Source organism: Vulpes vulpes, chromosome 12 (genome assembly GCF_048418805.1).
Source record: "Vulpes vulpes isolate BD-2025 chromosome 12, VulVul3, whole genome shotgun sequence".
NCBI classification, from domain to species: Eukaryota; Metazoa; Chordata; class Mammalia; order Carnivora; family Canidae; genus Vulpes; species Vulpes vulpes.
Window position 1 is genome coordinate 144001354 of NC_132791.1, and position 15719 is coordinate 144017072.

The window sequence follows — 15719 nt, forward strand, 5'->3', positions numbered from 1 at the left end:
TATATAAAATCTCTAAGAATTATGATGACAGGAAATGTGCTGGGAGGAATGACAGTAAGTAGCTAAACATCTTTTTAAGTAATGCTGGGGGACTTGGGAGGTGGTGGTGACCAAGAGGAAAGTAGGTGATTATAAGGAGGGGGGCAGTGAGTGACATAGTCTGACAAGGAAGAGTCAAAGCTGGGCAGTTTTAGGGAGAAAGGGAGGAATAGTGAGGAATTTGAGCCAGTTTGTGAGAGTATGAGGGAGAAACAGCCGCCACTGGCAGAGGTTTGTGGGGTATCTGTCCTCAGGATGAGCCAGACATCATTGGAACAGGACAGTGAAGGGGCTGTTCAGAGTAGAGAATGCAAGAGTTGAAGATGCAAGTGATTTTGCTGCTGACTGATCAAGAGTACTACCAGGTTAATATGAGGAAGGCTGGGAAGTGGGGTCAGAAAAGGGAGTGCACAGAGTGGTTTGGGAGTCCAAGGATGTCTCAGGAGGCCCAGACTTCCTGTGGTGACTGATGTAAACAGGGATAAAAATTATGAGATTGGTGGTTTCTGGGCAGTTGGGGGTGGCGGGGCTGGTCTTTGTGGTAGAGGTGGCGGTGGAGGACCTTGTTAGCTTTCCTGTTGATGAAATCTAGAAAAGAAGCAGTTACCCCTGACCTTGTGAATGGAGGTTGGCAGATAGCCCTTATGACCCCCAGAGTGGCACATCTGTCTTTGTAGACAAAGAGATTTTCAGGGGCTTTTAACTTTGGTATCTGTTAAAAATTATCAGAGGAGGGCATCAAAAGTCCAGATTCCCAGATCTCACCTTTTCTGGGATTACTGATTTCAAAGGTCTGTAGTGGGTGGGGCCCTGGATCTGGATTTTAAGAGGTGCTTCTTATGTAGGTCATGATTAGATGAGGATGAGTAATGTGGTTTAGAACCAGCTGATTTGGAAAATCATCAGCAAGGGAAGCCTGGAAGTCTGGTGATTTACTCTGTAGTCAGTCACCTGGTCTCAAGGCCCAGGAAAGGTCCAAATCAAAACCCCACCCACCGTGCTGCCCCCCATAGATGCCACTATAACTTAACATTAGTCAGTTTGTCCCTTTTGGTGTTCTAGTTGATGGTATTAGCTAATCTTATTTTACAAAGTAATACTTTCAGTATAGCTAATTGTTCACTTTTCCAACTTCATTTTAGCAAAGTTGAGCATGAAGTAGAAATTAAGGAAATGCTCAAAGATACACAAAACTAGAATAGTACAGTGAGTCCCCATATACCCTGTATACAACCTCAACAACCATCAGCATTTTGCTATGGAAGGAAAGAAACTTAAATCTTTCATTTCTTGACTCCTAAAATTGGCTTTAAAGTTGGTTTGCTTTCACCTCATTCTGTGGCTAAGCTTTAATAACTCTTATATTACCAGAAAAAAAAGTTTCATTATGTGATGTTGTATATTTAAATGCAGTTTAAAAGATAGCCCTTATACTGTTAGACACCACCAACAAATACAGTGTATGTATAAAAGATTATTTCATTTTTTTTTAATTTTTTTTTTATTTTTATTTATTTGTGATAGAGAGAGAGAGAGAGAGAGAGAGGCAGAGACACAGGCAGAGGGAGAAGCAGGCTCCATGCACCGGGAGCCCGACGTGGGACTCGATCCCGGGTCTCCAGGATTGCGCCCTGGGCCAAAGGCAGGCGCCAAACCGCTGCACCACCCAGGGATCCCTAAAAGATTATTTCAATTGGAAGTGTTTTTCTTTTAATTTTTACTTTGATTTTATTTTAAAGATTTTATTTACTTATTCATGAGAGACAGAGAGGCAGAGACATAGGAAGAGGGAAAAGCAAGCTCCGTGCAGGGAGCCTGATATGGGGCTCCATCCTGGGACCCCAGGATCATGCCCTGAACCAAAGGCAGATCAACCACTGAGCCACCCAGGGGTCCCTGTTTTTTCTTTTCATATAGACTCTGGAATTTGCCAAATATATATTTTTGAAGACCGAAAAGTCTCAGAGAGAAATAAGGGGGAAAATATGCTTGGAGAAAAGTGGGAAATCTGAGGTTGAAATAGTTTGGTTGGCTCCCTGCCATGGGTCTGTCCTGAGGAGACATAGCTATGCTCATGGAGCAGTTTGCTAGGACACTGAAAATAAAGTGATAGGGCACTCGCTAGGCTATTTTTAAATGAAAGCTTAGAAGTTGGCTATGGAAAACCCCTCTCAGGTTATTATGCTTTCCTTCTCCTTTTGCCCTTTCAGTTTGTGAAATTTCTTCCTTTATGTTTTCTGGCATAAAAGTCAGGGCACTACAAGTTTTAAGTATAATAAGCATTGTAAAAACTGCTTCAGAATAAAGGGCATTTCCTAGTTAAATTTCACAATAATGTTTTTCAATTCTAAAAATAACTTGGAATTCAGAGGAAGCATCATCCTAAATGAATTACTGTAAGGCAAATTGTCTAAGAGAGATAGTAGACAGGGGCAGATGATTTATCTAAATCCATGAGGAAACCGAGTCATTTGTTAAAATTTAAGATAATCTGATTTCAACCATGAGCCTACTTGAAGTTGGGCAACATTTAGTGTTTAATTCTTTGTGAATGACATACTTCTTTTTCTTTCTTTTTAATTGTGATAAAATACACATAATAAAGTTTACCATCTTTTTTTAAAGGATTTTATTTTTAAGTGATCTCAACACCCAACATGGGGCTGGAACTCAAAACCCTTGAGATCAACAGTTGCACACTCCACAGATTGAGACAGCTAAACCCTCTACTTTTTAAGTGTACAGCTTAGCAGTATTAGATACATTTGTATTGTTGTGCCACCCACCATCACTACTGCCTATCTCCAAAACTCTTTATCTTGCAAAACTGAAACTCCCATCCTTTCCTGCTTTCCTGCATTAAAACGTAACTCCCATCCTTTCCTGCTTCCACCCCAGCCTCTAGCAACTGCCATTCTACTTTTTGGCTTTAAGTTTTTGACTGCTCCAAGTATCTCATATAAGTGGAATTATAAAGTGATTGTCCTTTTGTAACTGGCTTATTTCACTTACCATAATGTGTGCAAGGTTCATCCATGTTGTAGCATATTGCAGAATTTCCTTTGTTTTAAAGGCTGAATAATATTCCATTGTATATATACTATATTTTGTTTATCTGTTCATTGGTTGATGGACACTTTGGTTGCTTCCATGTTTTATCTATGGTGAATAATGCTTTGATGAACATGGGTGCACACATCTCTCTTTGAGGGCCTGTTTTCAATTTTTTGGGGTATATATCCACAAGTGGAATCACTGGATCATATGATAATTCTGCTTCTAATTTTTTGACAAAACTTTATACTGTTTTATCAGCATCTCTACCATTTTACATTCCCACCCACAGTCCTCAAGGGTTTCAACTTCTCTACATCCTCCCCAACAGTTGTTATTTTCTGTTTTGTTTTTTTTTTGTAGTAGTCATCCTAATGGATATGAAATAGTATCTCATAGTTTTCATTTGCATTAGGTAGTGATATTGAGCATCTTTTCATGTACTTTATTGGCCATTTGTATATCTCCTGTTGAGAAATATCTATTCAAGTCTTTGGACATTTTTGAATAGGGTTGTTTGTTTTTGTTTTGATTTGTTTTGCATTGTATGAGTTCTCTATAATCTGGATATTGATCCCTTATTAGGTATATAGTTTGAAAATAGTTTCTCCCGTAGGTTGCCTTTTTATTCTGTGGATAGTGTCTTTTAATGAGAAAAAGTTTAAAATTTTCATGAAGTTCAGTTTATCTAGTTTTTCTTTTGTTGCTTTTGCCTTTGGAGTTGATCCTAGAAATCATTGCCAAATCCAACATTGTGAAGCTTTTGCCCTATGTTTTCTTCAAAGAGTTTTATTGTTTTAGGTCTTTACATTTAGGTTCTTGTTTCATTTTGAGTTAACTTTTGTATAAGGGAAGGGTCCAACTTTGCTCTTTTGCATGTGGATATCCAGTTTTGCCAGCACTGTCTGTTGAAAGGACCATCCCTTCCCCCACTGAATGATCTTGGTACCCTTGTCAGAGATCATTTGACCATATGTGGAAGGGTTTATTTCTGGACTTGCTGCTGTATTCCACTGGTCTATATGTCTATCTTTATGCCCAAACCACACAGTTTTGGTTACTGTAGCTTTGTAGTAAGTTTTGAAATCGGGAAATAGAAGTCGTCCAGCTTTGTTCTTTCTCAAGATTGTTTTGGCTATTAGGAGACATTTGAGATTCCGTATTAATTTTAAGGAAGAATTCTTTTATTTCTGTAAAATATCTCTGGGATTTTGATAGGAATTGCATTGAATCTGTAGAGCACTTTGGGTAGTGTTGATATTTTAATAATGTTAAGTGTTCTGTTCCATGAATATGGGATATATTCCATTTATGTCTTGTTGAATTTCTTTTAGGAATATTTGGTAGTTTTCATTTTACAAGTCTTTACCTTCTTGGTTAAGTTATTAAGTATTTAGGGATACCTGGGTGGCTCAGCAGTTGGGCATCTGTCTGCCTTAGGCTCAGGGCATGATCCTGGAGTTCCAGGATCGAGTCCCACATCGGGCTCCATGCATGAAGCCTGCTTCTCCCTCTGCCTGTGTCTGTGCCTCTCTCTCTCTGTGTCTCTCATGAATAAATAAATAAAATCTTTAAAAAAATTATTAAGTATTTAATTTTTTCAGCTGTATCTTAAATAGAATTGTTTTTGTAATTTCCTTCTCAGTTGGTCATTGTTTGCATGTAGAAATACCAACTGATTTGTGTGTGTGGACTTTGTATTTTGCTACTTTGCTATATTTATTTATCCTCACACATTTTTGTGTAGGGTTTCCTATGTAAGATCATACCGTCTGCAAACGGATAATTTTACCTCCTCCTTTCCAATTTAGATGCCTTTTATTTCTTGCCTCATTCCAATACTGTGTGGGGAAGTTGACACCCATGCTTTGTTCTTGGTCTCATTTATTTATTTATTTTTGTTCTTGGTCTTAGAAGAAAAGTTTTCAGTCTTTTACAGTTGAGTATGAGGTTCGCTGTGGGTTTTTCATATGTAGTTTTTATTAATTTGAGGCAGTTTCCTTCTATTACTATTTTGTTAGGTGTGTTTATCATGAAAGGGTGTTAAATTTTGTCAAGTGCTTTTTCCGCATCAGTTGAGATGGTTACATGGTTTTATTCCTCTAGCTGATGTGGCATATTACAATGATCAATTTTCATTTGTTGAACTATTTTTGGATTTCAGGGACATATCCCATTTGGTCATGGTGTATAATTTTTTTAATATGCTGCTGAGTTGAATTTGTTAATATTTTGGGGGGGATTTTTACATCAATTTTCAAAAGGGATGTTGGTCTGTATTTGTTTATGTTTTTGTTTTTTTTTCTTCATGGTGTTTTTTCTTTTTTCCCCTTGGTATCAGGGCAGTGCTGATCTCATTGAATAAGTTAGGAAGTGTTCTTTACAATTTTTCGGAAAAGTTTAAGGACTAGTGTTAGTTCTTTAAATGTTTGGTAGAATGCACCAATAAAGCCATTGGACCTGAGACTTGTTTTTCCTTTTTTTAGAGAGAGAGAAAGAGATAGAGAGTGTACTTGAAGTGGCATGGAGGGTCAGAGTGAGAGAGAGAATCTTAATCAGGCTCCACACTCAGCACAGAGTTTGACATGGGCTTAATCTCATGACCCTGAGATCATGTGCTGAGCCACCCAGGCACCCCCAGGACTTTTCTTTCTTGACATTTTTTTATTATGGATTCAGTCTCTTTAGTAGTTATTGGTCTATTCGGATATTCTATTTCTTAGTGATTGAGTTTTGGTAGGTTTTATGTTTCTAGGATATGTCCATTTCATCCAGGTTATCCAATTTGTTGGTGTATAATGTTCATAGTACTCTCTTGTAATCTTTTTATTTCTGTAGAATCAGTAGTAATGTCATCACTTTCTTTTCTGATCTTAGTAAGTTGAGTCTTTTCTTTCTTTTTAGTACATCTAGGTAAAGGTTTGTCAATTTTGTTGATCTTTTCAAAGCATCAACTTTTGGTTTCAATGATTTCTCTATTTTCTGTTTCATTTATCTCTGCTTTAATCTTTATTATTTCCTTTCTTCTGCTGGCTTTGACTTTAGTTGTTTTTTTTCTAGTATTTTTAAATTGTAGAGTTAGGTCATTGAAGTCTTTCTTGTTTTATAATGTGCATATTTATAGTTATGAATTTCCCCCTTACCACTCTTTTGTTGTATATTTTAGTTTAATATATTATGTTTTTGTTTTTATTTATCACTAAGTATTTTCTAATATCTCTTGTTACTGATTTTCAGCTTTATCCTGTTGTGGTTACAGAAGATAGTTTATATGATATCTGTCTTTTAAATATTGAGACTAATTTGGAAATTTGTGGCCTAATGTATGTATATCTTGGAAATTGTCCTATGTGTACTTGAGAACATCCCAGGGTTCTGCTTCTCCCTCTCCCTCTGCCTGCCACTCCCCCTACTTGTGCATACACTCTTCCTCTCTGCCTCTCTCTCTGTCAAATAAATAATAAATAAAATCTTTAAAAAACCAAAAGCAGATTTAAAGTCCATTTTATCTGATATTAATGTAGCCACCCTGTTCTCTTTTGCTGTTTGCGTGGGGTATCTTTTTCCATCCTTTCACTTTCAACCCGTTTGTGTCTTTAGATCTCAAGTGAGTCTCTTGTAGGCAGCATATAGTTGAATCATGTGATTTTTATCTATTCTGCCAAATTCTGTTCTTTGGAGAGTTTAATCCATTTACATTTAAAGTAATTACAGGTAAGAAAGGACTTACTTCTGCAGTTGTGCTATTTGTTCTCTGTCCCCCCCCCCCCATTTCTTTTTTTACTGTCTTTTACATTAGTTGATTTTTTTTTTGTAGTGAAATGTTTGATTCTGTTTTCATTTCCTTTTGTGTACGTTGTATAGTTATTTTCTTTTTATTTATTTATTTATTTATTTTTATTTATTTATTTATTTTTATTTATTTATTTATTTTTTAGTTATTTTCTTTATGGTTACAATTGGGATTATGTTTAACATCCTAATATTATAACATTGTAATTTGATTTTATACCAGTTTAACTTCAATAACAGACAAAAATTCTACTTTACAACTCTGTCCCCATCCCTTTGGTTTTGATGTTGCAAAATTACATCTTTATACATTGCATGCCCCAAAGACTAAACTAATACTAATTTTAAATGCATTAGTCTCCTAAATTATGTAGGAAACAAGATTTGGAGTTACAGACCAAAGTTAAAATAATATTAGCTTTTAAACTAAAAATTATTTTTTAAAGATGTATTAGCCTTTTAAATCATGTAGAAAACAGAAAGTGGTTTTACAAACTGTTGTTATAATAATTTGCATGTATTTATCTTTATTGAAATCTTTATTTCTCCACATGGCTTTGAGGTACTGTGTAGTGTCTTTTCATTTCACCTTGAGGACGCCTGTGATACTTTTTGCAGAGTAAATGTAGTGATAAACTATCTCAGCTTTTGTTTATCTGGGAATGTCTTAATTTTTCCCTCACTTTTGAAGGACAGTTTTGCCAGATACAAGATTTTTGGTTGACAGCTTTTTGGTGTTTTTTTGTTTTTTTTTTTTTGTTTTTTGTTTTTGTTTTTTTTAGCACTTTGAATATATTGCCCACTGCGTTATATTCTCTTTTGTGTGTGTGTGTGTATGTGTGTGTGTTATATTCTCTAAAGTTTGTGATGAGAAATGTGTCGATAATTTTATTGAGGAGCTCTTGTGTGTGACAAGTCACTTTTCCAACTTTCAGGGTTCTCTGTCTTTGCCTTTAGATAGTTTGATGATAATATGTCTTCATATGGGTCTCTTTGAGTTCATGTTACCTGGAGTTCATTGAGTTTTTTGGGTGTTTATATTCATGTCTTTCAGCAGAGTTGGGAAGTTTTCAGCCACTACTTCAAGTATTCTCTCTGCCCCTTTCTCTCTTCTGTTTTTGAAGCTTCTGCAGTGTATATGCTGGTTGGCTTGATGTGTCTCATGGGTCCCTTATGTTCTGTTCACTTTTATTCAGTCTTTTTCCCCGTTTCTTAGATTCAGTACTTTCCATTGCCCTATCTTCAAGTTCACTGATTCTGTCTTCTGCCTGCTTAAATTCCCTTTAAATGGCTCTAGTGACTTTCATTTATGTTATTCTTTTCAACTCCAGTATTTCCTTTTCCTTTTTTTTTTTTTTAGATTTTGTCTTATTATTGGTATTTCCATTATTTTTACACATTATTTGCTTGATGTTCTCTACATCTTTAGTTTTTTGAGCAGCTTTAGATGATTGTTTTAATATCTTCTTCAGGTAAATTTATAGTTCTTTTGTAGGGATAGTTTCTGTTGTTTATTTTTTTCCTTTGAATGAGACAGTTTCCTATTTCTTTGTATGCTGTTTGACTTTTTTTGTTGAAAACTGGACATTTTAATCTAATAATATGGTAACTCTGAAATCAGATTTTCTCTGTTCCCTAGTGTTTGCTGTCTTTTGTTAATTAATTAATTCAAGTATTTATTTTTATAGGCTGACTTTGTGCTGAGGATCAGCACGATCTTTGAATTTAAGGTCTTCTCAGGTCTTTTCTGAGCATGTGCCTTTTCCTGGATATTCAGTCACTTTCTAATTTTCCCCATGTATTCAATTGCTTTTGAATGTCTTACTCTAATTACTGGCTTCCAAAAGGAGAAAAAGAGGAAAATGAAGGGAGGATAAAATGCTGCTAGCCCTATAAACACCCTGGTGGCCCCCTCATCCAGAGGTGGAGAGGCTTGCTACAATGGAGGGAGCTGCAGCCACACTGGCTGCCCACCTCTGTCTGCACCTCTGTGATCAGAAGCAGCTATAAAGCAGTCAGGCACAAATCCCTGATAATCAGAGGGGCGGGCCTTTTTTGCCCACCCTCATTCTAGCAAGCTATATGTAAATTGCTCCAGGATCTGGTGCATGGCTGCATTCCCCTAGGGTGGAGATTGTGTTGCTGCTACTGTGCCTACAGCCGAAATTGACAGAAATTAACCACAACTCCCCAGCCAAGCCTTCTGGGAATTTGCAAGCCTTTAAAAGACTGCCCAGTTCTAAAATACATAGTTCTAGGGGACAGATTCTGCCAATGCAGTTACTGAGTAGGCGGGGAGATAGATTCCTGGTTCCTCCTATTCCACCATTGTCCTAGAGCCCTTTTAATGTACATTTTATTTGCTTATCCTTTTTATTGTTTGTCTCTCCCATTGATATGTCATCTCCACGAACACAGCAGTTTACTTACTGTTCGTTCACTATACCACAGAAACTGGAAAAATTGACACACAGTAGGTGCTCAGTAAATGTTTGTGGAATGAATTTATACTATAGGAGATATAGTACGTGATTGTACCCACGTTTGAGTACAAATATTGTTTACTATGTTTTCTGCTTATTCTTGGAGCTGATACCCATACACAGTTACTATTAGATACTCTGGTTTGGGCCTTACCAGCTTCTTTTAAACACGCTGGATTCCTGGGGCGCCAGTCAGTTAAGTGTCCCACCCTTGGTTTCAACTCAGGGTCATGAGATCCAGCCCCTTGACGGGCTCCGAAGTCCATTTAGGATTCTCTCTTCCTCTTCCTCTGTCCTTCCCACTCTCTCTCTAAAAATAAAATAAATACATCTTTTAAAAAATCATAAACATACTGGATTCTTGACTTTACATTTACATGGGTATCTCGTCTGTCATATTCATTATTATATGTAAGACCTTAAGGTAATAATCTAAAACTCAGGAGTCAGAAACTAGTAGCTGCCCTAGGCCAGGTTGTGTGTTGTGTGGCCAGCATAGTGGTTTGAATTGTTTTGACTTTGGATTAAAGCTTGAGGAACGGTTTGTCCCTTAGACAGGCCACCTCTATGTGGTTTTACCATGATTGTTTCTTTCATTATCACAATTCTAATCATTTAATTTTTGTGTTTTTTCATTGTAAGTCTCCCCATGTAGGCTGTCAGCTCCACAAGGTCAGAAACCATGTCTACTTCATTCATTGCCTTACATCCCAGTTTTAGCCGAGTCTGGTAGCAGATGGCACTTGATATATGAAATGTGAATATAAAGTAATACATTTGGTCTTTTTACCAAACATGCTTAAACATGAATTGCCCTTAATGCCACCCACTTGGCTGCCATGCTTCGTTCCTTTCCCAGATCCTCTCAGAACTGCCTTTCCTCCGTGAGTTTAGGAATCAGTAGCATGTTTGTTCAGGATGTCAGCATGTATGAGGTGCTTCCTTTGTGTCTTGTCATTGGAATAATCATCCACATTTTGAAATCAGGGCACATATTTGCAGATCATAAGTAAATTTTCCTATACCATACAGCAAATACATGATATAGTGGACTCTAACCCAGCTCCCCAAGTGCCAATGTAGTGTTTTTTCTGCTTCACCGTCACAGTGAATGTGCCATTTGATTTCTGTCAGAGCTACTTGTGTGTTTCCTAGGAAAGAGGGTGAGATCACCCCTGCATCTTCCAGTAAGACTTAATTCATTCTATAAAGCACATTAGAAACCAGAATTGTTTCTTTTGTGGCAAGGTGCTACGTAGACATCATGAGTGCTGTCTTTAAAAGCAGAGCTAAGCCTTTGGCCCACAATAAACAACTAGACTCTGGTGCCCAGCTCCTGTGTGGGGAGCCTGCACGGCAGGGTCTGGAGCTGTGCTGGCATCTCTCTTCCCGCCCTCCCTGGCTGGGGCTGCTCTGCAGTGTGTGCTCAGCGTTTCACTGGAGAGCAGGGCTTGCTTCAGTGTAGTTGCTCTTCCCTGGAGTGGGCCCTCAGGAGCTCCATCTGAAACAGTTTCAGGACTGCTTTTGGGTTTTAGCTTTCCTAATGCCAGCCTGCACTCCTTTCAACTGGGGGCCCTAAGGCAGGCATCCTGAAATACACCCTCGAAGCCACTTGTCGGTGGCTTGTTCCAGCAGTCCAGGGAGGGCTTGCTGACCTGCAGGTGTCCTCTGGCCTCTAGTTGTAGTCACACTGCCCCGGGTCAAGAGCCCAGAGAAGACGCTGGCACCAGGACCCACCACTGGCAAAGTAGCTGTCATCTGAGGTAGGATATTGTTCTTTCTTTCCAGTCAAAGACGGCCTTAGCTGCTGCTTCTCCTACGCCTGAGACCAAAAAAGAGCAGCTTTACTCTGCTTTTACTTTCTGAAAATAGATATGTATTTTCAGATATGGGTCATAAGCGTGACCCATAGCTTATGTCACCTTTAATAGACCAGCTGGTCTCTTAAATAGAGCTGGTCATCAGTTGAAATACAAGAAGAGGCATAGGTTTGTGGGAACGGGATCCTAACTGCTTTTGGTGATACTCAGCCACTCCTTGCTGCATGATTTCAGCAACCTGCCCTCCAGTTGGAACTCTACTCTGCCCTTTAGCCTGATTTTCTTGTGCATAACATGACAAATTATTTCGTGACTAATGCTCCTTTCAGACCTGAAATCACTTTTATTCTTTAACTGTGAAGGGCTTTCAGATACCCTCTGGTGATTTTAGGGTGTGGCTGTTAATGGTTTAATTTCTGTGGTTCTGAGTAGATTCCTAATAACCTTTTTTTTATTGATGGTTCCATTTACTTTATTTTTTGTAATTGGTTGAGAGAAGAAAGGAATCTTAGGAACAGATTCCATCTGTGAAATGCAATGTAGAATTTTAGCTAAAGGATGAGGAATGGAATAACATTGAAGTGACATTTCTGCTCAGAGTTGATTTCTTGGAAATAGTCTTATTTCCAGTTTGAGGTTCCAAAAGTCTTTTTAAAGAACCTCTCAGTGGAAATAGGGAACAGCTGAATTTCAAAATCACAGTGAGAACCCATGAACTTTCTGGCTGTCCAGACTGAAGTAACCCTCACCCAGGAAGGGATTTTTCTACCCTTTACCCTCTTTTAACTTAGGTCTAGAGCTCCATAGTCTGTGGTATATGAAAATACAAGCAGACAAGCTTTGTGTGTGAATGCCTGAACTCTAACTTCTTCACGCCACTTGATGTGGCTTATTAGTGTAAGGTCATGCTTCAGGTCACTTCCCTGTCAGTTACGAGAGTAGACACAACTGTGAGTGCACACTTTTCTGTTACGCAGTGCACTTGTACTTCTAGACCCCGTGTGAACTGTGGCTTCTATTTGAGGGGGGTTCTCTCACCTTCTTCCTTTTCTGATCTCACTCTCTCTTTGTCACTTGTCCTACTTTCTGCTGTAGCTCACAGTGATGCTGGGCTGTCCTTTCTATGTATAAGTGATCTCCAAATGAGAGAAATCGTGAGCTAAATTTTTTTTCCCACTGCCTTTTTATACCATCAATCTTGCCTTCCCAGTTCTATCTGAAACTAGCAGTTAAGCATTTCAACATAAAATGCAAAATTTGTAAACATTGTAAAGTCCTTCTTATATTCCATTTTCAAGAAAACAGACCCCCTTGATCTTCTTTTACATAGGAGATTTATTTTCTAATCTGGAAATGTGGCCAGTCAGGACACAATTCCTTTCTTCCACTTTGAACCTGTCTATTTGCTTGGAGAATGCCCCCAGATACCACAGCAAGATGATAGGGCTACGTTACCTTCATATTTGGCTTTCTTGGCCATCCCGCTGCTGAAGCTGAGACACAGAGGGGCTGGCCCCACTAGCATTCAGAGACAGGGGAGGCCTAGCAGCCCAGGACCCCATCTGTATGCCCATGTGCACTGTAGAGTGGATTAAAAGGGGAAAGTCTTTAGGAATTTTGAGAAACTCCCAGAAAATTGGGATTGTCAATATGACCAGTTTCACCTGGTCAGGAAAGTGACCTGAATACCTACCCTGAAACTGAGCATAATACTCTCAAATAAACGACTTGCTCTGGAATGTCTTTTCCCACCATCATCATCCTGAGTTACCTGGGCACAGTTGGTGCTGATTTCTAATTTACTTTGCATTCTGATTCTGTTAACAACTTGCCAGACTGAATGCAGATGTGCGCTCTCCCCACAGAAAGCCGGCCCACGGGCCGAGGATGGATCCCATTAACCTGGTGCCATATTTGCCTCAGGCAAAGTGGTCCCCAGGGCCAGGAGACCAAGGCTGGCATGCGCTGTTGTGTCAGGTGCGCAAGGAATCCCAGAAGTATACGAGACGGTGTGTAGATCTCTCTCTTTTCTTCGTGTCCTAGATTGCTGGCTTGTGTTGGAAATAGGTGCATGAAAATGCAGTTTGTTGGGAGCTGTCATTGTCTTCCCCAGGGGGTGGGGGTGGGGGATCCTTGCTAGGTGGGTTTGTTTTCATCCTGCTCCTCACTGGGTGTGAAAAAAGGGGAGCAGGGACTTTGGGCACTTGTCTACTCTCTCCTTGTTGTGTTTGCTTCGATGACTGTTCTGGTGGCCACATTTTCTGATATACACTGTGGCATATGAGATTCTGACTCCTTCTGACAAAGTTGGGGTTTCTTTTTTTCCTATTAATGTAATTCAACCAAATGGTTTATGAAGGTATAAAAATTAAACACCAGCAAACTATGTTTAATGATTATGCTTCATTTGGAAGAAACCAGTTTTCATAAACCAGGGACTCTTTCAGACAACCTTAGAAATCTAACTGTTGGGAAACTAATTCTTGGGCCAGGAACTTTTTCTCTGGGTCATGATGATGCCAATAGCAACTACATTTACTGAGTGCTTACACTTTTCTAGGGACTGTACACACATTTCCATGTATTAATTCATCTGACCTCATAACAGACATGTGAGGTGGGTACTCACATGCCCTCATTTTATAGATGAGGACACGAAGGCCCAGTGTGGGGAGGTCCCTTACCCAGGCTGGTAAGTTAGTGGCTGAGCCAGGATGTGAACCTAGCCAGGCTGGTTCAAGGGCTCATCCTTAACTCCTCCACTGTTGTCACTTGGCTACAGTTAGTGTTTTCCTTGTTGTCTCTGCAACCTCTGAATTTTGAAGGGGGGGGGGGGCAATAGGCTGCATAGTACATGACACCCCTGTAGCCTTCAGTGGAATTCTGGCTCAGCCCCAGATTGAAGGTCTGAAACAGGCAGGTTCCACAAAGCTCTGGTCTCTGGGGGCCTGTGGAGGAGTGTGTGGAGCTGTTTCCACCCAGCTGATCTAATGGAGCTCTGCACCTCCACCCAGGGACTGAGGCCTGTTGTGCCTTCAGAGTCCTTTCCTCACCTCCTTGGTCATCCTGGGCAGTGGCCGGGCCCCATGTGATTCTGTGCCAAGCAGGGTGATCCACGTTGGGACCTGCCTGGTATAAGGATCTGGGATTGCAGTGGGCTAAAGCTCTTCCTAGATAGCCATCCTGCTGGATTGAAAATTCCCTACCCCCCAAGTTCATTACATGAAAGTTCTGAGCTATAATTACCTTGGGGCCTTACCTGTGTTTTCTATCAATTGCTGTAGTTTTCTGCTAAAGCTATACTAACAAACTAGCAATCATTCCTGTTCCCCAGAATTCACCCTCCCACCCCTGGGAAATACTCCTATACCCTGCAGTCTTCAGAGGGTGGGTCCTACGAAGGCCTCAAGGCAGTACCTGCAGACCCACAGAACTGCAGAGGTACTGGTACCTGTTCTACACAGTTCTGAGTACTTCCCAGGTGTCCTTGAGTTCTAATGTTTCCCCTGGGACTCGGCCCTTCCTGTAGGCTAGAACAGTTGGCCTTAGCTTCCATTTGTGGGCAGGGGGTGGTGCCAATAGTACCCAGGTAAAGAGCTTGGCACTTTAGAAGCCACTTTAATTGCCAGTTCATCTGAGTATAGGCTTGGCACAATGTAGGGTGAGAGAGAAATGTAACCACTTAGCAGACAGTTGTTGGGGATTTTTCAGAAGTGGATTAAGTGGAGATTGATGGGAAACTCATTTTTACACGTTGGTCTAAGAATGTTAATTTTTTATGGTGACCAAGAAATTGGATATATTTAGAAAGGTAGATGAAATAAATAAATAGTTGAGTTGGCAGTTCAAATCTGAGCAGAACCCTTTTGCACTTAAGCAGTTTAACTTAGATCGGTACAGCTCACCCTGATTCTAAGGTTCAAGATCAAAGCAGCTCAACATGTAAGTGGATCTTTGTTGGGGTTCAGTGGGTTTCTGGCTTTGTGATACCCACAGAGTTGATGTTGTCTTGGAAAGGAAGCAGAAATTTTTTTTTTTAATATAGGAAGTTGAGGACATGGTACATTCAGCAGATGAGCAAGGATTTGACATAGTTACTCCTAATCTGATGAAGCGTTGAAAGCTTTAGGCTGGTTCATAGGAGCTCTGCTTTTGGTTTCCAGCCTCTTCCTTCCTGAACAAGATTACTATGCTCATGATGTCTCAGTCCTGGAGGAGGACTGTGGGTGTAGGGCCTTTTGTATAATAGACTCAGCCCACTTGTCAAATAGCCTTACAGGGCATTTTTTTTCAAAGTGACAGACATGGTGTTGCTCCTTACTGGCTCATCCTTGACCTTCTTTTAATCCTTCGTCTCCCTCCTCTCTTAGCTTACCTTGTTCAATGGAGGCATGGGTGAGTGACAAGGAATCAGGAAGCTTGGGAGAGTAAGGGAATTTGGGACAGTCGTGGAAGGAATGGATCCTAAGAATTGACTGCCGCTGTCACATAGACGGCTCCTGTAGACTTCTGATTTCATCTGGTTGATCAT

General features: G+C 39.7%; 1 protein-coding gene across 4 annotated transcripts in view; it reads left to right on the forward strand.

Moving 5' to 3' along the window:
• The window catches only part of DHRS7B (dehydrogenase/reductase 7B), a 56598-nt gene that overhangs the window by 21638 nt on the left and 19241 nt on the right, over positions 1-15719 (forward strand). Inside the window, exon 1 of one of the 4 annotated variants that reach the window (XM_026005658.2) lies at positions 10678-11131. The exons of the other annotated variants lie outside the window; for them this stretch is intronic. The gene's annotated coding sequence lies outside the window, so the exon portion shown is untranslated. Of the gene's footprint in view, positions 1-10677; positions 11132-15719 lie in introns of those variants that run through there. 4 annotated transcript variants of the gene reach the window in all.